We start from the raw sequence: 24,402 nt of genomic DNA, 5'->3' as shown, positions 1-24,402 counted from the left end.
AGGCCTTGATCTCTTCTAGAAAGTTGTAGGTATTTAACTTAGCTTTCTAATGGTATATAATTTGTATAAATCGGAGGTCTACAACTCTCGTTATGACCAATTTACTGGAGTTGGGGACAACGTTACGGGATTTCTAAACATGACAACTATGGTAACTTTCTCCACTCTCTCATTCCCTCTTTCCATACTTGGCAGAGTATCACCAGCCAAAAAGGGGAAAAATCTCTTTATTTTCAATAAAAACATAAATACCCAAGATATACTAATAATGAGAATTTCATATATCTTATTTTTAGTATCAAATGAGGCTATATCCATGCATACTCATATTTCTTCTTCTTTATTCTAAAGTAATACAAGTTAAATAAAATAAAACACCAACAAATAACTATCATCACATATTCTTTCCTTTTTCTTGAATCATAGCCAACACAAATTACCTCTCTTGCTCTTGCCTTGCACCACACGCCCATGTCACATAATAATATACTATGTCACAAAATTTCAATTACAATCAATTTTCAAATAATCACAAAAAAATGAAACAATTCAATTAAATTAATAATGAGAAGGAAAATAATTTTTCACTAAATAAAATTCAATTATTACATGAACAATTAAATTAATTAAATAAATTAACAAAGAAGTATCCCTTGGTGGCTACAACTATCGTATGTAATCATTTATAATTAGGTCATAAGAATTTATGATAGATACAACTCGTTATTATATCTTACTATTATATTTATAAAGCGTTATAGTTTTAGATTCTATGATAGTCTCGCATCACATTTTAAAAACACTATTAAATGATTGAGACTTTTACTAGCATGAGATGACATAGCGTTATATTTAACACTATCTATGTTCAATGATAGTGTTTTAGAAACCCTATTGAAGGGTCTTTTTCTTGTACTGTGTACTAGCAACCATTGATTAAAGATTCAATACTTTGATATGTTGCTGACTATTTTATTCATTATATATGATTTTAATTCTCTCATACGCATACAAGATCATATTATCATAAATGAATGTGGAATGTTATGATATTATGTATAAATTATTCAAACAATTATTTCGATAACCAAATAGAATAAAATTGTACTTTTATTTAAATCAATAAAAATCTCTTTTCACATGCTTTTAGGCACCAACCATAACAATAAACCTTTTGAAAATTGTCATTCTTGCCATACACAAAGTAAGGTCCTTTGGATCTCTTAAATTGACCTTCATTCTTCATAGGTCGCAAATGTTTGCTACCCTTGCCTTTGGGCTTCTTAACCCCTTTTCCTTTGTTGTTGTTGGGAGGTTTAGCCACGCCATTGACTTTAGAAGTCTCTCTATTAGAATCTTCAACAATCATATCTCTAAAACGAGACTTCTACTCAATTCTCAAATGTTTGAGAATCTCCTCCAAGGAAATCTCTGCATTCTTATGGAGTATTTTTTTTTTCTATAAGTCCTCCAAGATGAAGGAAACTTGGCTATGATGGCACCAACAAGAAATTGTTTTGGCAATACAATCTTTAGGGTAGAAAGTTTATTCACAATAATTTGTAATTAATGAATTTGGGGGAAGAAGGGTTTATCATCAAAAAAACTTAAATTTCAAGTATTGAGTAATAAAGAATTTCGTTGTACATTCTTCTTTCGCTTTGTATTTTTTTTCCATTGCCTCCCATATCTCCTTTGAAAACTTGGTGTTTGTATAGTGTAAAACGCCCTAAACTACTACTTTGTAAAACATCTCCATACTCATAAACTTTTAGAAGAAAAAGTCATTTAACATATGAAAATCCAGTTGGGTCTTGCTTAAAACATGCAAGTTGGGCCCAATAATTTAAAATAAAAATGAGAGTATTTATGCAACGTTTAAAATAAATAAATTTTAAGTCCTAGTGATAGATTTTAAAATTAAAGCCCATGACATCGTTCTTTAAAATTTGGCGTTAAGGTTGATCGTTTTATTCGCCCAAAGGATACCCCCACACCATACACACTCTGACGTCGGAACGCCTCACATCACAGGGTGTGCCGAAGAGAAATCCTATTTATTACTTGAAAGGGGAAAAGTAAGGGGGTGAGCTAAAAGCCCAGTAAGGAAGTACAAGCAACATACAAAGAAAAGACAACAAAACATAATCATATCGTAAGACTCAGACGAAACCATATCAATACATCATCATACGACATACTTAAACATCATCATCATACATCATACATCATTATCATATTTACACATCACCAGCATAAACATCATCATCACATCCTTGTGAACATGGCCCCTCTCTTGTCCATGTCACATCTTGAGGTAAACAGGAGACTATGGTCCTTGAATAACCTCAGCGCGTCCGTCCTATGAGTTACGCCGTACCCTAGTAACTCGGGTTACGTTGTACCTTAGTAACTCGAGTTACGTCTTATGTCCTTAGTTGCCCCTTTGTTGTGTCGCGTTCAACGCGCTAACAACCATTTGCTTTTCATACAGCATACAAAACACATGCAATCCAGTCATATCAGTACAAGGAAATACATGATTTATCAAATTTATCACATCATCTCATAATAGCATTTCATACTTCATATCACATAGTACATCATCATACATAGCATATATCCTCATACAAACCAATCTTATCGTTCCATAGCATAAATAAAAGATTCTATCTAACTTCCTTACCTCAGGTCCAAGCAAAGCAAAAATGGAACAAACTTCACAATGAACCTATAATCATAATCGAATAGTATTCTTTAGAGATTTCTTATGCCCAACACATATACCCCATGTGTGCATGGGCCATGCACACATGGTGCAAATTACACATAATTTCCAAACATGCACATTTCTCACATAGAATCAGAAAAAAATAATGTCAATTCTACCTATTATCCATGCATGGTTTTCAAGTAAAAATTATATGGTTGTATAATAGGCATATATTTGAACGTAAAAGTGCATTTGCATGCGACATGTATACATGTTAGTGTTGTCAAAAAGTGACGTTAAAAACGATAATTTCTACACGCCTATTTCTAACTTTTTCAAATAAGGATTTAGCAACATAATTTCCTCACCATTATTTATTTCTTTTAAAACCCTAAGTTGATTAAACCTCTTAAGGCATTATTTTTATTTCATAAAAATAATTTAATAATATACCATTTTCTTAGTTTCTCAAAAATAATAATTCCACGTATTATTTTAATTTCCATAGAAAATAACAAAACTTGAAATTATTTAGAAGTACTTATAAATTTCATGTTTCCTTTAGAAAATAACATTTTATTTTAAATTAAAAAAATTTCAAGATTTGATATGAGAAAATATAATTTTAAGTGTGAGAAAATATAATTTTAAGTGTGGGAAAAATATATTTTTGCTTGTATTATTTAAGACTTAATTTATGTAGTGTAAACCCATATAGGTCAAACAAAATAATTATTTTTAATTTATTAATCTGAACTTTCAACAACTATTTATTTTGTTTAAAAGTCACAAGTGAATTTAAGCCCAACATCTTCTTAATTAAAAAAAAGAAAACCATACTTATTAAAAATGTGAAATTCATGGTTACATTTAAAATTATCATTTTAATATATACATAGTTTAGGGTATTAATTTGTTTCAACAAACACACAAACTTCTTTTAATTTAAAAGACATTTCACATTTTACCAAAAACTTCCAGCAACAAATTCAACCCTCAAAAATCATAAACTTGGAATTAAATTGTAGATATTAATTTGAGTAAAAATATCATTTTAATGTGAATTAAAATACCCTTTCAATTTCATAAAATTAACATATCATTTGGAACATCACTTATGCATGCAAATCATTATTTCACAAAATTTCTCACCAATTATACATAAAAATCAGCAAGCATATCTAATCATGAAATTCATCTTTACATCATGCTTCACAAAACTCATACAATAACTTACATGCTTAATCAACACAAATCCAAACACAAACCCTATCATACACCTATTAACATATTATCTCCCTAAGAAAGAAACCCTAACATCATTTAGATATTTAAATCATAGGCATATCTCAAAATCAAACATACCTACACATGCTACAAGAACCCTAGGCCGAAATTCACATGACCAAAACATAAAAATATACCAAAAATCTCATTCACATTCACATGTTTCTATTTCAAAACAGTTAACAAGTTCATATAACACCAAAAGAAACATTAACGAAACCAACATGAAATCTTTACATATGCCTTGGCTGAAACCTACCTATACATAAACATAAAATACCAACAATCATCATACTTTAGTAGATCAAAAACACAACCCTTGTCAAACTTAATCATAGATCTTCTCTAAATAACAAAATAATCATCATCAAAAATCACCATGCATCATATTCATGTATCTCAAAATAAATCAAATCAACACATGGGAAGAATTCAAATAGACATCAAAACCTCAAGATCTTTTCAATATGACAACAAAATTAAAAACAAGGTTTAGGGATCAACTACCTCCTTGATAGAAACCAAAACCCAAAAATGGTCACCACCTTCAATCAACCGCTAGGTTTCAAAATCCACAAAAAAAAAAAAAAAAGACATAAACATTAACATGAAAACTAGATTAAGAAGATGAGAATGTAGAAGAGATGATTAAACCACCAACAATCAAAGCACTCACCTAGGTTTGAATTTTCTCCCATTTTCTTTATTTTCTTCTTCTCCTTCTCTCTCTAGGTCACGTCAATCTCCTTCTCTCTCTCTAGAATTCGGCAGCCACCAAGCAAAATGGCTCTCTTCTTTTCTCTCTTCCCTTTTTATCTAACCTAGGTGGTAACTAGTCCTAATGGAAAAATGGGTAAGTTTCCTCTTTTTATTTATTTTCATTTACTTTACTTTTATTTGATTGGAAAAATAAATGGAAATAAAATCTTCCCTTTCCCACCTATTACCGTCCACACTCCACCTCTTTCTCATTATTTATTTATTTATTTTTCTTATTTTTAATTAACTAAAATAATTCTAATAAAAGGAAATAAAAGTATGTAGAAAATTCTATTGCATGCGCACCACGCAACCATGCACATGCCCATACTTAATCACTAAGGTGCATCACTACCTACCATGCACCTTGGTGCATTCAACCAAAACTCATTTTTTTCACAAATTAAATTAATAAATAAAAAAAAACAATTAATAATTAAATTCACACAATTTCTACCAAGCAATTCTAACAAATAAAAAAAAATTCATAACACTCATCAATTAAATAAAACAAAGCACAAAATTAATAAAATAAAAAAGAAAATTAGTGCCCTACATATAGAGATCGTACAACAAGTCCTAGAGGGCATGGAGGACATGACCTCAACAATTGAGTTCATTTTCTTTGTGCTTCTTCCTTCCCTTTATGACTTCTTGAGTATCATTATCCTTAGCAGAATGTAGGGCCTTTAGGTCATTGTCTAGAATATAGTAGACCTTTATAGATGTGAGTAGGATTCTAATCTTATATTTCCAAAACACAAAGTTAGTTCCATCAGATCGGTCAAGCCTAACAAAATCTTGTGTCTTGAATTTCCATGCCAAAATTTAGAAAGATTTTTCCATAATGATGTAGAATATCATAATCCAGAGAATTAATAGAGTATTTGATTATTGGGGGAGAGTGAAATTACACTACCAATATATATATATAATTAGAATCTACACGAAATTTCACTTGAAAGAGTCCAATAAAAGATGAGAAATGAGAAATGCAAACCATAGTTGTTGAACAAACCCTTTGATCTTCTTGAAAGCTTGAAGCCCTAGATGAACACCACTTGGATCTTCTATGTAGATGGATATTCAAAACAAAGGCTTATACATGAGATGTATCATTGTCCAAATTCTCTATTTCCTAACCCTTTATGGATGCAAGATGCTTTCTCTAGTAGGAAAAATAATTGGGAATGAACAAGCCTTGAACTGCACAAAGACAAGAACTTTTCTTAGTGAAAATAAGAGAGATGGAGAGAGACCTATGAATCCCAACCCAATGAACCCGACTGCCTAGCCATCCTGACCGCAACCCTATGAACCCCGACCCCCTGTCTCATAGTCAGGCCCCCCGTGATCCCTTGCCTCACAACCCAAACCACGCCTGTGACCCCCAGCTACCTTGAACCTTCGCCTATGACCCAAGCCACATGAACTCCGAGCGCCATGACCTAAGCCCCATGAACCCAAACCCCCATGACCGTAGATCTTCAAAAACGCAAAGAGAGAGAGACTTATCGTGTGGAGACGCCATGAGAGTGAGATATTGAGAGAGGGTGAGATTGAGAAGGGGCGACTAGGGTTCATAGAGATAGAGAGAGTGGTTGATAAAAATGGAGATAGAGAGAGAATGGGAAAAAGTGAGAGAGAGATTTGTGTGGGGAAGAGAGATAGTGTGTGGAGGAAGAGAGAGAGACAATGTGTGGGAAAATGTGTTATAGTTTTTTTGGGTTTTGAAAAATCATATTTATTAATATTATTATTTTAAATAATTATACATTTAGTGTCAGTTTGCAACTCACGCAAACAAGCAAATTAAACAACGTCAATATCTTCTTTGACACTGATTATTAGAATTTTGTGACAGTGGGTAGCTGATGCGGATGCCAAGAAAAAATCAACGACGCCAGTCAACAAATTTCACTAATGCAAAAATGGCTTTTGGTGGTAGTGCAAATCATCCGCAAAGAAACCAAAGAAAACCTCATTCAACCTATGAGTTCAATGAGGTTGTTAAAGTTTCGATTACATATATGGTTATTGAGACTACATCTGAGGTTGCATATGAAGTTTCCGATATCGCTGGTGTGGTTGCTGTTGCAGTTGATGAGGTTGATCGATATGAGTTTTTTTTTAATTATTTATCAAATTGACAAATCCACCAATCCAGCAACCAAAGCAACCACCAATACAAACAATGCAACATCCCAAGCAACCCTAAGACAAAATTGTATATATTTTTAAAAAAAATTCTATTTTTGAAAAAAAAAACTTCATATAAAAATATATATTTATAAAAAATCTCTTAAATAAAAATATTAAAAAGTTATTTCTTAATTTTCCAAAAACAATTATTTCTTAAATAAATTAATTAATACATGACTAATATATTGTATATTTTTGGAGGTAAACTAAGAAATTATTAACTTTTATTTTTTAATATTTCATAAGAACATTTATGTGAATTTATTAAAATAATATATATTTGATAATAATTAATTGAAAGACATGAACAAATAAAAAATTGGACACAATAGTCCTAACCCTCTCACTATTAATAAGTATTAATTTTTTCCTATGCATGTAATATAAATTACTTCCAATATTGATATTATTGAATGAAAAATACTAAATTTGGTCCCTATTTATTGCCCGAATACTCGATTGGGCCCTTTTTTTGTTAAATAACAAATAGGACCCTCTATTTTGCTAAATGGATCAAAATGATACCATGAGCCCAATTTCGGTCAAATATTTTTTCAATATGACTAAAATGCCCTCAAATTTTAAATTAATATCAATTTAAAAAAAAATACAATGTCATGTATCATATTTTAATTAGTCTAACTTATAAATTGTTTTAAAAATTAATATATTTAAGACAAAAATTAATTTTGAACAATACAAAATATTTTAAAAAGAAATAAAAAAACTAATCCAAATAAAAAATGATTTTCTCTCTCCTCTCTCTTTCTCTAGTCTCTCTCTTCCTACCTTCTTCTCTCGTGTTCTTCGTATTCTCAACATAAATTAGAAAAATTAAATGGAAAAATTAACATCCAAAACTACAAATGCAAAACTGCAAAACAGAAAAATCAATTACATAACAATCTCCAAAAACAATCTAAGAATCAAACTCATGTTCAATAACATATATGAAAAATAATTCAATGTGGGCAAAAATAATTATAACCCTCGAACCCTTGAATATTTGTTCTTGAGTTCACTTTGAATCTATTTAAGAAGAAAAAAAACCTCATCAACATCACAAATCAAAATCCAAAACCCATAACAAAATTCGATCTTATTCCATACCAAATTTCATACACAAATCATGAACAAAAATGTCAAAAGTCCAGGAAACACAACCAGATTACACAAACAAAATTACAAGAGAAAATATAAGTTTGGCCACTCACATTCTTCTCTTTCCAATCGGACCACCCATGTCCAATGATCACTCCCTGCGCTAGATCCGACTGCCCAACACCCAGATCCGCCACCATCCTTGTGAGATTTGAAGCCTCGGACCCCACCTCACTCGCCGTCCTTGAAAGATCTGAATCAACCTTCCACCCAGCAACAATCCCCTGGAAATCCATCGCATGTGCTCTAAGATCTGAGCCTCCCCATGCGCACCACGAGCCACGAGCTCTTGAAGAAGAAGAGAAGAAGAGAAGAGAGACAAACGTGAGAAAGAAGAGAAGATCGAGAAGAAGAAGAACATAGAGAGGAGAGAAGGAGAAGAACAAAGATGAAGAAGAACAGAAAAGAAGGAGAAGATTGGGAAGGAAGGGGAAGAGAGGAGGGAGAAAAGAAAAGGAAAATTAAATATATGTTTTTTTTTGTCATTTTTCACTTTTAATTTAAAATCTATTTAAATTCTTTAATAAATTCATTAGTTAAAAAACATGAGGTTATTTTAGACATATTAAAATTATTTGACAAAAATTGGGTTAAGGTTAACATTTTGCAAAACACAAAGTCTGTTTGTTATTTAAAAAATACACGGGCCGATAAAATATTTGAGCAAAACACATGGACCAAACTGATATTTTTCTTTTGAAGATATACAATTACGAAAGTAAAATAGATAACGTATGTAGTGCCCAACATTCTTTATGTATTTACATGCACAATTGAATTTAAAAGCTTAGCGCATGGACCCTCGCCAACCCCGACCAGGTGGTACATTATTAATGTGTATATGTCATACTTTTGAATAATGATATGTGTACCAAAATTATGTATAAAAATATTACACTAACTAATGTGACACTGTTTTTTATAATAATGAGTCCCGTATAAAATAAATTTGAATGGTTAATGAAAGTGCCACGTTAGTTAGTGTAATTTTTTGGTATATAATTTTAGTGCGTATATCATTAATTATTCCATGCTTTTTGACCAGGTATGATTTGTTATTAAATAAATTTCCATGTGTTTCCTGAAATATATTTATATTTATCACTTTTTTAATATCGTGACACCACACAAAAAGCAAAATTATTAATAATAATTTAAAATCCAATCGGGGATAACGTGGTGTATATTATTATTTTACTGTTGTGCGTTTGTGATATATGATTTTCAATATTAAGTATTGAGTTGTTATTAATTAAATAAAACTCAACGTGTTTCTATTCTGCCTAATAAAATGAATCATATCTTTAATCTTCCAATATAATTATTGCACTAATTGTTAATTGATTAATTAATGCTAGACGACACATTTCAGACCCATGTGCCAGCTCTCTTATGTATAATTAGCTGTATTATTTTTTCTCAAAACTCCTCCTATACATACCGAGATATTCAGCCGAGCGACATCATAACTTTATTATTTTGAGGAAATCATTGGAGTTGTGTTTGCATAAAATTATATTTCGACTAAGAACTCCGGAAGAAGAAAATTTATATATATATATATATATATATATATATATATGAGAGTGCATTTTTAATGGTTACTATCTAAGATTATTATTTTAATATTAGTTATGAGATTAAAATCAATGGTCTATATTTATAGTTGTTAATTAATATTTCTAAAATAAATTTTGATTTTTTTAAATTTTTGGAAGGGTTACCTGATGAAAAATGTGTATTTATTATGAAAATATAATATTGTAAACTTTTTTATTTTTTAAACGCATGTCAATTTCTAAATATAGCTAGTATTTTTCATTGGTTGAAAACATCATTAATTATGACAAAAAAAAATAACTCAATTTAATATTAATATAAAAAAAATATATTTACCTATTAGTGATTTGCTATACCAAATTATTATATTGCTACATCATTATAATTATTAATTCCTTGATAAATCTTCAATATATATATTTATAGAGAGATAGGGGACGCTTATAGATATATTGGAGTTCTGTCTACTAAAATTGACCGAGAGCAGCTGAATCCTGGAGATCACATATATTCATGGAGAACCGCATATATTTATGCCCATCACGTATATTTATCACCATATATTTATGGTACTACATCATTTTATCAAACAGTAGCTCTCTTAAAATAAATTATTATATATATAGCACTGCAACGGAAAAGTAATGATCTAAGATAAAGAAGAATTATCTAAATATTTACATTGATTATAATTTAATTATAGGTATATATATTGGCGATGGAAAAGTGATCCAATTCACCAAAGGATCAAAACCTGATCATAAACTTAATCAGGAAACCGACACCAGCACACTAAGCATCATGGACAAGAACCAGTACCATGTTAACATGTTCAATAACTCTCGTCAATCCACAAGATCAAGAACCACTCCTTGCCCTAATTGTGGTTTTCGAAAGATTGGTTTTGGTGTAATCTCCTCTTGCCTAGACTGTTTCCTTTGGGGAGGGGTGGAGCGTCAGCACAGCTTTCTTCCTCGCCATAGGGCGAAGCCGAACATGCTCGCTGGCGGCCTCAGACGCCGCGGAAGACGTCCTCTACCGTGCCCAATACCTTCGAAAAAATGGTGAATTTGGTGCTTACGATCTTTTTAGGAACAACTGTGAAGACTTTGCCGTGTATTGCAAGACCGGGCTGCGTGGAGTCATGGTTACTAAAACTGGAATTGGCATAAGTAGGCAGGTGGTATCTTTGCTAGCGGCCAGCGGCTCTTTGGTTTTTTCGTTGCAGCTTCTGTTGGTGAGTAGTACGGTGGGTTGTCTTGGTGGCTTTGTAGCTCTCGGTATCGGCATTTATTGTGTTGGTCGACTGATTTTTGATGTTGGAGTTCGGTGGGATTTTAGTAAAGTTAAAGTTGAGAGCCTTAATGTAATTGATTGCGGTGGTGGTGATTTTTATAGGGTGAAGAGAAAAAGGAAATTGATGCAATGTGTTGAAACAAGATGTTATTCACATTCCCAAAACTAGTCTTCACATTCCATGTGCTTCGCCAATCATCTTAGAATCGAATCTAGTTAGATATATAATATAAGAGTCAAGAAAATTCTTTGTTATTTTTTTTATTAATGATGTAAAATATAGAACATGTATCATATGTAAATTGTAACTTGTGAAATCTAATGCTCGCATTAGTAGAATTGTGATCAATATCTAAGCTGCTAAGTACTAAACTTTTATTATAAGTTAAATTATATCTCGAAAAGAAGTAAAATTAAAATACAATATGCAAGAAAACAATACAGACTACCAAAACAATAATATTCATTTAGGATTCTCAAAGTTAAATATAATAATCTTTCCACATCACCAGCTCGCGAGACATGAAATCTGAGATCTTTGGGTCTAGCAAATCATGTCTCTCTGATGTTGGCAAAAGCTCTATTCACGTCTCACTACAATAAACTGGTCTTTTAGCGGCAACAGATATGGCCATTAAAGATCATCAAAATCCCCACTGAAAGCTATTAAGGATGACATGTCACCGCTAATGTGTCGCTCATAATATGTTGATACCAGTCATTATTAGCGACGAAAACTAAAGTTGTCGCTAATAGTCTACTATTAGGGGCGACTTTGTCACCCCTAATAATGCAAGAACTGCTACTAACTGCACTTAATTTAGTGGTATCTCGTTTTTATTTGCGACAACTTTTTTTAATATGTCGCTACTAAAAGTATAAATGTCCTCACTAATATTGTACTATTAGGGCCACTCGCTGCTAATAGTATTTTTTAATTGAAAAAAATAATAAAAATTTATTTTTTAATAATAAAAATTGAATTGAAAAATTTAAATTGAAATTAAAGTATTATATTAAATATTTAGATTTAGTTCATTAAGATAGCAAAACTCATTTTAGTATCCATATTTATAATTTAATGTACCAATTAAACTTAGTTAACAATATAATCTGTTCTTCTAAATCGGCAGTGTCCTTTATAACGTCTTCCTTCCGAGGCTACAGCTGTTGCAACATCGGCCAAGGATATTGGAGTGGTAATGACGATGATCCTGTTCTATAAATATAGTATAGATATGGCAGAGGTTGCGAGGATGATGCTCTAAACATATAGGGATAAGTTGGAGGTTGTGATGACGATGTTGCTCCAATGTGTCGGAGAGGTTGAGAAGGCGTTGCTCCAAACATGTGGGATGGACCAGAGATTGAGAAGACGAAGCTCCGGAGATGTCATGCTCGATCAAAGGTTGAGACAATGAATGTTGTGAAGGTTGAGATGATTCATCAGATTACCTCCAATAACGCTTTGAAAAAGCTCCTGCATCTCGAAGTTTGGTGGCAGATGAGATTTAGGTGGAAGATGTTGAGACATGTATTGGACTTAGTCATTTAAATTCTTCAACAGAGTGTCCATATCACGCATATCAGTCGATTCTTGAGAAGGCGCCTAAGACTACATATATTGAGAGTGTTGGCTAGAGGATGATGTTGGAAAACATTTTCTCAGAGTGCGCAGCGAAATGCAATATATGGTCAAGTTAATTACAAACATTTTATATATACGATCCTATGATTTATTTTATGAATTTCAACTTATAAAGAAACATATAACAAATAACATTAATTATAAAGAAACATTTATTTTATGAATTTCATAAGTAACGAACTACTTTCATTGTTTTAAGGGCACCATGCCCAACATATGACCCTTTCAATTTGTAGCTTAGTCCTCACTCGTGGCTATGCCTTTGACCTAGTACTTTTTGTAGCACCTCTATCTGATTAACTGTCGTGGAAGCGTCATCATTAGAACCAAAAGAAGATTGTTGCTGACTTTGTATTACAAAATCTGCGTTCAGCTTTTCCTGTTTTAAGGAAACGTTAGAAACAAAACAAAAACACAATTCTATAAATATTAGAATACAATTTGCTAAACTTACATAATCTTGTTTAGCGACTTGGTTGAAAAATTCATTCTTTTCTTGAAATCCCTAGTTGAGTGATGAGGACCTTGTCCCAATCATCTAGTCCTTTATAGTAATTATTGAAGTGTGTGTGTCTTTTTGTTTTCCTATCACGGTATTGATCTTTCATATCTCGATCAATATCCTTTAGACACATGTTGTAATTCGGTCGTGTGTCTATTTGATAATAATGCTACATTTGAAAAAAACATATTAATAATATATAAATTATAATACACATTTTTTTAAAAATAATTTCTTCAATTATTTATCTTCACAATGTTAAAGACTTGGTCCTTGTATTGTTGAAGCACTTGATCACAGTTATCGTAATGTACGAGAATCTGCATAGTGAAATGGGTGCCCACAAGGCAAACAAAATTAGCATGCTCAGTTCCCACAACCTTGTACGAGCGGGTGTCAAACAGTAAGGGCAGTGGTGCACTGTGGCTTGCCTTATGTCTATTGGTATTATATGTGTAAATGAAAGTGTGTAGCGGAAGGTTTATTGTAAAATTTTCTTCTTTATACCAAGCCAGGATCAATGTATGTATGTATACATTAAACCAAACACAATAGAAGATAGATCTAGATTTAATATCTCTTGTAGCCTATCAAGTATCCTCACTATCTTTTAGCATGTAATATGTAACACCCCACGTTTAGGGCACCGAGTAAACCATAGTTTCGGGTATTTTAATTCCCCGTATTAAGTATTATTTCAGGAGAACATTTTATTTTACTAGAAGTTCCTGATGTTTGAATGCTAGCCATAACGTGGTAAGTGCAGTTTTTTTAGAAACTGAGACCTTTGGTCGTATTCCGGGTCAAAAACCCTAATCGGGTAAAAATCTCGAATTAATTAATTAGGAAATATTATGGCATAAAAATATTAATTTTGTCTGGCAACTGAGACTTTATATTCGAGCCAATAAGTTTAAGAAAAATTAAATGAGGATTGAATTCCAATCAACTAGGCTTAAGAATGAGAATTTCATGCTCAAGCCTCTAACGGCATTTTCGTCAATTTGATAAAATTACCAAAATTATGTGATATGTGACCAATTTTAGTTTTGGGTCACATTTAACATAATTAATTAAGCTTGGAGATATTTAAAAACTATAGGGTAAATTTTAGGGAATTTTAGATAAGTATAATTACAAAGGACCCTTGAGTGTCTAAGGAGAGAGGTAAGAATGAGCAAGGGCCTAAAGGTCTTTTCAAAGGGAGGAGAGAGGGTGTAGTGGGCAACAAGACTATGCCTAGGGCTCTCAAGAACCTAGGACATCTACCCTAGGAAGAGTAAGAGCCTTACCCCACTCATTGACTAAACCCTAATCATTTCTCTCTTACACTTCTAATCATTTTTTTTTTAAATTCCTTTGCCCTCAAGAAAAACCCCCTCTTCAATTTCCTCTCCCCAAAACCAAACCAAAAAGCCTTTCTACCCTCCATTGTTGAATTTTTCTCTCCATGAGACAAGAGCACTAATTCCCCATTGAAGGAGGGTGAAGCTCAAGATTACACTTAAGGTGGAGGTGGTGTGATTTGATGATTTGCATGCATGCATGTGGTTAGGGTTATGCTATAAATGCTTATTGTACCCTCCATTGCTGCAATTTTTCTCTCCATGAGCCAAGAGAACTCATTTCCCCATTAAAGGAGGGTGAAGCTCAAGAGCACACTTAAGGTTGAGGTGGTGTGATTTGATGATTTGCATGCATGCATGTGGCAAGGGTTATGCTAGAAATGCTTATTCTTGCTAGGTTGTGTAAAAATGCATGCATGCTACCAAAATCCCGTGGTCTGGCATCCAACAGGTGAGATCGCACTCTACTGCCTCTGTTTTTTATAAATTTGGTGTAGTTGCCTAGGTCGTTGTGAGTACTTTATGATAGGCTTTGGAAAATCGTAGATAAGTATTTTTAAACTCAAGTTATGCACGTTTTGGCATTTTGATATAAATTTGGAAAATTTCTTGGCAGCATGCACTGCCCAAATTGTTTTGACTTGTGAATGGCTTTTACTAATAAAAAAGCTAACAATTTTGGCAGCATATTATTTTAAACATGTATAAGGGTCACTATAAAAGTTTAGAGGAAAATGTGTTAAGGTATAATAGATAACATTTCAAAGTTTGCCTTAGAATCTGGAAACAAATGTTCTGGTTAGCAAGCACTGCTCGGAGTGCTTTAAACGTTTTAATGAGTTTTATTATTAAAAAAATTATGAAATTTTAAAGAAAGATAATTTATAAATATCTTTGTAAAATTTCAGAAAGAAATGAGCTACGATGTAAGAGAAATAAATAATTAACTTTACCATAAACTTTGGGAAAAACTTATGTGCAGCAGCACTGCCTAGATTGCTTTAAAAATTTGAATGGGTTTTTCCATCCCAAAAATTATAAAATTTTGAAGGGAATTTTTTAAGATGTGTATAAGGAATCTTGTAAAAAATTAGTGAAAAATGTGTCTCAGTTTAAGAGAAATAAGTTTTCTAAGTTTCCCTAAAAACTGAAAAGTAGCAATTTCGAACCTTAATGAAAAACAGATTTATGGGAGATTAGTCCTCTTAACCTTAAAAAAGTTTTAATGTGAGGCTTTCGCCTAGTTCTGGTCCTTATAACACAAAATACGTGAATGATAGTTTAAGGGTTTTTGTTAAAAAACTCAATTGAGGGCAAAAGCTTAAAAAATGGGACTTTATCACTTTAAAACATATAATGACATTAAAGTTTTGGAAATGAGAAGAAATAATCCCTTGCAAAGATAACTAAGGATTTGGAGATTTAACCAATCCCCAAATCATCTTGAGTTATTTTAAAGTTTATTTTTACCATTTTATAAGTTAAGAGTCCAATTGCCCTTCTTTTCAAAAATATCATAAAAAGATATCGTAGGTTATGGAATAAAAATGGTAAGAATGGGAGTTTGGGTTATGTAGAACCTTTAAGAGAACGAGATAACATTGTCAGATATTATTTGTAAAGGGTAAAAAAGCGGTATTTTGGTAAATGATAGAAAATGGCAAGCTTTCATAAGAGGACGACAAGTTGGTATTTTTCTAAAGATATGAGTTGAGTAGAACTCCTTTTTCCTAAAACCAAAATACGAGTTATCCGATAAGAGAGTTCATTATTTAAAGAATATTAAAATGCACAGCACGGAGACCGTGTTGTGGTGTGGCCAATTTTCCTATGATATCGTAAAGACTGAAACGAATTCGGTCTTATACACTTTGAATTTTATAAGAGGCTATAGTATAGAGTATCTAAGAATTTATTTCATGTAGCTATCGTGGAATATTAGCTATAAGAATATGCCATAATTTAATCCGAGTCATTGTGTGGTTTCACTATAGTGTTATTTAAGCAGGAAGGCTCGCTTTTTGATAGAAGATTTCCACAAGCAAGAGTTAAGGAATCTAGGTAAGAGAATTTATAATTTGTTTGGTTACAACACGATCATGACTAGTTTAGATAACTAAGATATAAGCTAATACTTTGAACTAGTCTAAGAAGGTTTACTCAAGACCGTGGTCCTAGAGGGTTCGCATACTCATGACTAAGGTAAGCAGTCCAGCTAGATACTTTGACGACTATGAACCCCGGCTAGCCACTGGAAACTAAGTAAGAAACTGGTTTGCCACCAGTGAATATTTAACTAAGATCGGTTGGCCATCGTAATATGTAATAAGCCCGGTTTAACACCTTTGATAGTAAAGTCCGGTTAAACTCTGTGAAACATACGTAAGTCGAGTCCGGAATAAAATCTCTATGACTAAGAAAGTATGTCGAATCCTTCTAGGAGTCTGGGTAACCGGTGTAAATAGTTTATACCCGTCGACGCTATGGTGAGATATGTTAAGATATGTGAAGTTATGTTTGATTGTTCCTCCAGATGCTTAAGTAAGTATTTATGTCAAGATGAATGAGTATGTAAGAAAAATAAGTATGCACATGAGAACATTAAGTATGTTAAGAATGTTATATATGTTACCAGTTAAGACTGTATATATGCTCTGGGAACTTCTGCGTGCTGGTGTAATTTTAGGATTCGAATTTTTGTTATGTGGCATGACCAAAGGTTTTCCAGAACGTTCGCACGTTCTTAAATTGTATGTTGGGGTTAGATTTCACCAGGAACCTATTCGTGGTTGGTTATCTACCTAGTTATAGTTGGTTTAAGTTCTTTCTCTATTTATGTGCTTATGCTTGTTAAGTTGTTCTTACTAATTGTTTCGCTTACCTGGTTGTTTCATGTTGTAGGTAAGGTGAAAGACAAAGTGGTTTAGTGAGCGCTGGAGTTTATCTGCGAGGATGTACATGTGGACCGACTTTTTGGGAAATTATGTAATGGGGACTAGAACCCATATGATAATTAAGAATTTATTTTGGGCTTGTTGAATGTTTTTAAATTATGACATTGTAATTCATTTTTAAGTATGCGCTTACTTCCGAACTATTGCATGTTTTGAAAAGTTTTTTTATATGGATTTTCGGTTACCTTATTTTAGCAAATGGTTATGTTTTTCCGCAAATTATGTTATGAAATTTTATGGGACATTATAGTTGGTATCAGGGCACCGGGCTAAACTGGTTCTGTAGACAAACCCACATGTACATTCGCAAAGATAGACCGACACTCACTATAAGTATTGTGTTCTCTGTTAGAGAATATATATTATAATTGCTCAATGGAAATATGAAAAAACCAAATACAGCTCTATGCAAAAATACAATGGACAAGATAATATTGATTAAATAAGTATTACAACTCAATTGCTCAAAATACAAGTAAATAAAAAGATGTAGAAGAAGAATATTACAAACTCAATACTATAACAATACAAGTAAATAAGAAGAACAAAAGAATAAGAACACAAACTAACTCTCACACAACCAAAGTGTAGAGTAGTGGGGATCACCAACTTGAACAAGGTTCAAGACCTTTGTCCAAAAGCTTATTTCCCCCTATTCTCTAAGCACTAAGGGATCTCTCTAGGAAATAGCTCTCTCGAATTATCAAGCCTTTTGGTGTATTTTCAGCCAAGTGCTTTGTGGATGAAAAATGGTGTATCATACAAGTGAGCATTAGGCTCCTATTTATAGAGTTTGAGACACCCCTTTGAATTTCAAATTCCACCAACCCCCATGGCTGTTACCAATGTTTAATTGGAAGTTTATGGAATTAAAATGGAGATTTGGGAGTTATTTGGGATGTTAGAACCGTTCTATTTGGAAAAAAATGAAAATTCACATAGGCTGTCAGCCTCACTGGCCGCGGCCACTGGCTTCTGTCCCCCAGGCCGCGGCCACAGGCCATTTTCAGCACAAAAAAGTAATTTTTCCAAAACGTTCCAAAACGTCCCAAATCCTTTCCCACATGATTTTGTAACCTCCAAACACCTATTGGGAGTTAAAAACATGTCTCCAACAGTCATATATCATCATGACTTTGTGAAATCCAATCTCAAATGTGTAACATATAATATACACATTATTGGGTAATATTTGGGAGATACAAATTTGTAACTGATTTTGTATCTCCAAAATATGTCACATTTGGGCACACACATGTGTCTAATTTTGTGACTCTCAATAATATGTTACAAGGTGTGACAAATCACATTTGTGTGACAAATCACATTTTGTCACATTATTTAATATAATATTATATTATATGAAATAATATAACATTTTCATATATGTTTCCTTGTTTTCTTTTATTTACCTCGATAATATAAATTATAGGTTATGGCTTATATACATGAAATAAGTGACCCTGTGATAGGGAACCCACCAATGATCCCTACGTCTAGGATCAATTATTATAACTCTTTAATGATGAGAATCCTCAACGCTTGGAGTACGATCAACGATGTCAGCGTGTCATTTGGAAATGGAAATATTACATGACATAAGTCTTTGATAGGGCCAACACACCTGAGTGACTGAGAGTGCGACATACTACCACTTGTTTGAGAGGCTCGACACAGATATGGTTCCGTCACAAACGTAGGCGGCTGGTTTGCAAGATGTGGGATGACTTCCATATGAATATTGAGCTAGTGTTTGGGCCATGGATTGGCCTATCTCTATCATTGATAGCATACCTCGAGGCAGGGCGGTAGAGCCAGAAGAAAATCTCGAAGAAGATCCCGAGGAGATCCGGCCGAGGACCAGGGACACGAGGCAGCTGGGAATGACATTGTTTAGGAAGAACTTGAGAGTTCAGATGAGGATTCGGATGGGGACATGCGTGTTGATTAAGATAGTGATCGTTCGTTTTATATCTTTTGTGAAAAACACTATGGTTTTCAAATTTCACTGTTTTGTATTTCTCTTTTATTAAGGGTCCTATGCTAGAAACCCTGAGCCCCAACTAGGGTTAAATTCCCTTCCTATTTACTTTTGCAAACCCTTTCAGACTTTGCTTTGACCATTTATGTTAGGGTTTGATATGTTTAAATGTCATCTTTTGTCTAATGGCTGAGTTCTATGATTGGGTGATGATCACTTATGCAAAGAGTATCATGCGTATGCTGCTACTAGCTTGTTACTTTTATTAATCGCTCATAGTCACATATATATATATAAATATAAATATATAGCAACTCTTCATGGCTCATAATACCAGAGCCAGGGTAGGTCGTCAGGCCGATGATGCACAAGATTCAGTGGTTCAACCGACTATGAACCCGTTGTTGGGGTTTATGCCCAAATTAAAACCCAATTTCTATGTAATCTCATTTTATTATCAATAAAAAAATAGAAATCAATTTTTGACTTGGTCAATCACTTTGCTCACATGTTTTATTTTCATGATTATTTGTTTAATATAAACTTATATTAAATCTCGAGCATATAGCTAATCATATTTATAGTGACGTAATCACAGCAGAATATAAATATGATTATGTTCAAAATAAGTTAGTCCTAAGATTAGTCAGTGCACAAGATTTACATTGACTTGCCAATCTACTTACACATTGCAGTGTTATGTTCTTTCCAGAACATTAGGAAAGTAGATAAGATCAGATGTATTTGTTACATTGGACTGAACTGATATTGACAGTAGATAGGATAAGTAAACATACCGTTATTATCTATTCTAGTCATATCATATAGTTGACCATAGGTCAATTCAATCTCAATTCTGAGTGGTTAGTATTGTAACTGATTGCATTATTTAAATTGTTTGACTTGTTCGTTACCAGCTCACCCTATGAACTAGCCCATACTTACATCTTGGGAACTCAGTAGTATAATTGAGTGGGAGTGTTAATCATAGATATGAACATCTATAGCTTCATATGAGGAAGTAAAATGATGGTTTCCTTTTAGTTTCGTTTGAGGGGCTAAATGATAAAGATCTCATTTTAGTAATTAATATTAGTTTACTGAAATATCATTTACAAAAAACTAAGTGTTTTAAGGATAAAATACATTGAGGGGTAAAATGATATTTTAGTCCCAACTTATTGTAGACTGTCTATAGAGGATGGAGTGACAATTATGGTTGTAACAATGGATAATTAATAACATATCTATATTAGTTATAGAGTGTTATATGAATTCAAGAGTGCAAGGAATTAATAAGTTAATAAATTTATGATAACTTATTGGAGCTTGATTTCATTGGCTCATGTTCCCCCTTGTACCTTGGATAAAATTATCTAGATAGTCTCAATTAATTGATTTAATTATCAATTAGAATTATTAAAGTTGACTAGGTAAAATTTGGATAGTTTCAAAGAGTTATACAATTTAGAGAAGAAAATAGATTTTAGGGCATTTATTAATTAAGAAAAATTAGTGTCTAAATTAATAAATAAGTTCAAATCAAGATTCAAATTAGATTCTCTCTACAGCATAAGTCCTTTTCTAAGCCTCATTATTCTCTTATATTCTTCTTCTCTTTATGTCTATCTCATGTGTTGAGAATTTCTCACTCTAGTCTAGGTTATTCTAAGGATACTTTGGAAGACTATGAAGAAATTTGAAGATCGGTTCAGTTTCTTGGTGATACCCTGCAACAAAAAGGATTCAAGGGTTAGAGAAACTGAAGGAAGGACTAATACATTCCACTGCGTATAATTAAAGTGTTCTTATCATTATCTCTGTTTAAATTCAATTGTAGAAACATGTTCTACGTTTACTTATATTAATGTGTTTAATATATGATTTACATGAAAATAGTTAAGATCCAGTATAAGTTTTCCCAACACCCACAAGCTCCAGTAGGCCAAGGCCGAAGTCGAGGTAGAGGTCAAGGTAGAGGTCAAGGCCGAGTGAGGGGCCAAGGTCGAGGTCAAGGGTAAAATCATGGACCCGATCTTGCTACTCAGACGGAGGAGCTCCGTAGGGATATGGAAGTTCAGAATGCTCGCATCGAGCAGGGCCATAAGAGGCAGGTGGACTCTGATGCCCGCCAAACATAGAAGTTTCAAACAACACTTTAACTCCTCCCAGTGGCACCGACTAACAACTAGAATGAACCTGAAGTAGATGCGGCTGGAGTAGTTAACCAGGATCCACCGGCTGGTGGGGCATAGGTTGAACCATAACTGGAGGCACCGAGGGTAGCCCAACAGAAACCCATCTCTGAACGGTTCGGTCACCAGAACCCACCCACCTTTGGAGGTACTGCTGACCGAGTGGTTGCAGAAGAGTGAATCAGCATACTAGAAAGGATCTTCAATTTCATCGAAGTTACTGATCATGAATAGGTGGTTTGTGCAATTGGTGTGGTATGCTACAAATTAGGGTCGTAATGTGGCTGAAATGAATGACTTGAATTCCTAGTCTTCTTCAACTCCAAGTATTATAGTCGTACCATGATTGACCACAAGGTGGTAGAGCTTACGACTCTGAAGCAAAGGAAATCGAGCGTCTAGCAATGTACCATGAATTCGATCAATTATGTAGACTCGCACTGGATCTGGTTAGTACTGAATCAACTAAAGTATGGAGGTTTATGAGAGGACTTTGAGGAGAGATCAGAAAACTCATGGACACTAGGAAGACATGCCCGGAAACATATGCAGAAGTAGTGGAGTGAGCTCTTTGCCAAGAGTCATGGTCTGGGCCAGAAATGAAGGAATCCCAGAAGTTGAAGAAAGATTGTTTACCTCTGGAAATTTGGGCAAGACCCAAGCTAACCAGAGTGGCCCCAAGGGAAGGTTCTTCCCATGACCAACCGCAACAAAGGGAATTTTGGAGCACAAGGAGGCTCAAGGTTGAGTAGCAACGAGAATAACAAGAGAAAAGGGGGATCATCTGACAGTCGGACCAAGGGTTCCAACAAAAAACCCAAGAGCAATTTCGAGCACTGGCCTATTTGTGATAAGCGTTGCAATCGACATCTGGGTGGGTGTAAGTCCGAACTAGGGCACCTCACTAAGAATTTCTCAAGTCCGAACTAGAAGGGCGACAATAACCAACAAAAGCAGATAGGAGCCCTGCCATGGGTCTATGCTCTTACTCAAGGCAAACAAGAAGATGAACCATCTGAGATGGTGTCAGGTCAGATCTCTATTTCCTAAACCTCAACATATGTATTAATGCACACTACTGCAGCACATTCTTTTGTAGCTACCTCTTTTGTCAAAAAAATGAATAGAATGCCTGAACCTATGCCTAGTTTCTGTGGGGTGTCGTTGCCTTCAGGCGATGATATGTTGGTGCGGTCATGGGTAAGAGTCTTACTAGTTTGGGTAGAGAGACAAGAATTGACAGTGGACCTATTGAGTTTAGACCTACATGAATATGATGTAGTATTATGGATGTACTGGTTCTAAGTATGGCACGGTAGTGATCTGTAAGAAGAGGAGAGTGTTTTTCAAAATGCCATGAGAGGAGCCATTTACATTCCAAGGTGCAGCCAGGGAAAAGAAATTTGCGATGATCTCCGCTAAGAAGGCGAGGAAGATGTTAGGGGACGATTGCACTGGATATCTAGCCCACGTCGTGGATAAGGATAAAGAGGGTACGTTACAACCAGCCGAAGTACCCATCATATGCAAATATCCTAAAGTATTTCTTGATGACCTTCCTGGTCTACTGCCAGAGCGAGAAGTGGTGTTCGAAATAGAACTTATTCTGGGGACGACCGCCATTTCGAAAGCTCCGTACAAGATGGCACCAGCAGAACTGAAGGAGCTGCAGGCTCAACTGCAGGAGCTGTTGGATAAAAAGTTCATAAGACCAAGTCATTATTCGTGGTGAGCCCCAGTGTTGTTTGTAAAGAAGAAAGACGGCTTCATGAAAATGTGTTTAGACTATCAGGAGCTGAACAAGGTAACGATTAAGAACCAGAACTTGCTTCCCAGAATCGACGATTTATTTGATCAACTCTATCAACTTAGAGTTAAGGAGTCAAAGATACCTAAGACAGCTTTTTGAACGCAGTATTGGCACTACGAGTTCGTAGTGATGTCCTTCAGACTCAGCAATGCACCCACCGCATTGATGGACCTCATGAACCGAGTGTTTAGCAAGTTTCTGGATAAATTTGTCATTGTGTTTATTGTTGATATTTAGATATAATTGAGGAACCCAGAGGAACATGCAGTGCATTTGGAGATGGTTCTTCAGTGATTGTAGGAACATAAACTTTACGCCAAATTTTCCATGTGTGAATTTTGGCTCGTAAAAGTGAGTTTCTTGGGCCAAGTGGTGTCAGGAGAAGGGATATTCGTGGATCCTGCCAAGACAGAGGCAGTAAGTCAGTGGAAACCTCTGAAAAATGCTCAGTAAGTGATAAGTTTTCTCGGATTAGTAGGGTATTATAGGCAGTTTGTAGAAGGGTTCTCGAAAATAGCTACGCCAATGATCGCTCTTACCCGTAAAAATACAAAGTTTGTATGGACTGAATAATGTGAGAGGGGTTTCCAAGAACTAAAGACAAAGTTGGCCACCGCCTCAGTGCTGACTTTCCCCATTGGGACAAAGGGGTACGCGATCTACAGTGATGCCTCAAGAAAAGGACAAGGGGTGGTACTAATGCAACATGGCAAAATGATAGCTTATGCGTCTCGCCAGCTAAAGAATTTTTAAAAGAACTACCTGATGCATGACTTATAGTTTGTTGCAGTAGTGTTTGCATTAAAAATCAGGAGGCATTATCTCAATGGGATACATTGTGACATTTACACCGACCACAAGAGCCTCAAGTACTTCTTCACCCAGAAGGAATTGAACATGAGGCAGTGCCGGTGGTTAGAATCTTTTAACGATTACGATTGTGATATTCCATACCATCTTGGAAAAAACCAATAAGGTGGCAAATGCT

At 34.1% G+C, this 24,402-nt stretch overlaps 1 long non-coding RNA gene and 1 pseudogene across 1 annotated transcript; one reads left to right on the top strand and one right to left on the bottom strand.

The window, feature by feature from the left end:
• Positions 1–2,000: 2,000 nt before the first annotated feature.
• On the bottom strand, positions 2,001–4,748 carry LOC133784261 (uncharacterized). Its single transcript, XR_009871236.1, has 3 exons — positions 4,508–4,748; positions 2,687–2,731; positions 2,001–2,482 (listed from the first exon to the last, which is right to left on the bottom strand). It is a non-coding gene; the product is annotated as an uncharacterized LOC133784261 (long non-coding RNA).
• Positions 4,749–10,202: 5,454 nt separating this feature from the next.
• On the top strand, positions 10,203–11,286 carry LOC133784260 (protein LEAD-SENSITIVE 1-like; annotated as a pseudogene).
• Positions 11,287–24,402: the final 13,116 nt, after the last annotated feature.

Source organism: Humulus lupulus, chromosome 6 (genome assembly GCF_963169125.1).
Source record: "Humulus lupulus chromosome 6, drHumLupu1.1, whole genome shotgun sequence".
NCBI lineage: Eukaryota > Viridiplantae > Streptophyta > Magnoliopsida > Rosales > Cannabaceae > Humulus > Humulus lupulus.
This window is presented reverse-complemented; position numbering and strand designations above follow the sequence as displayed.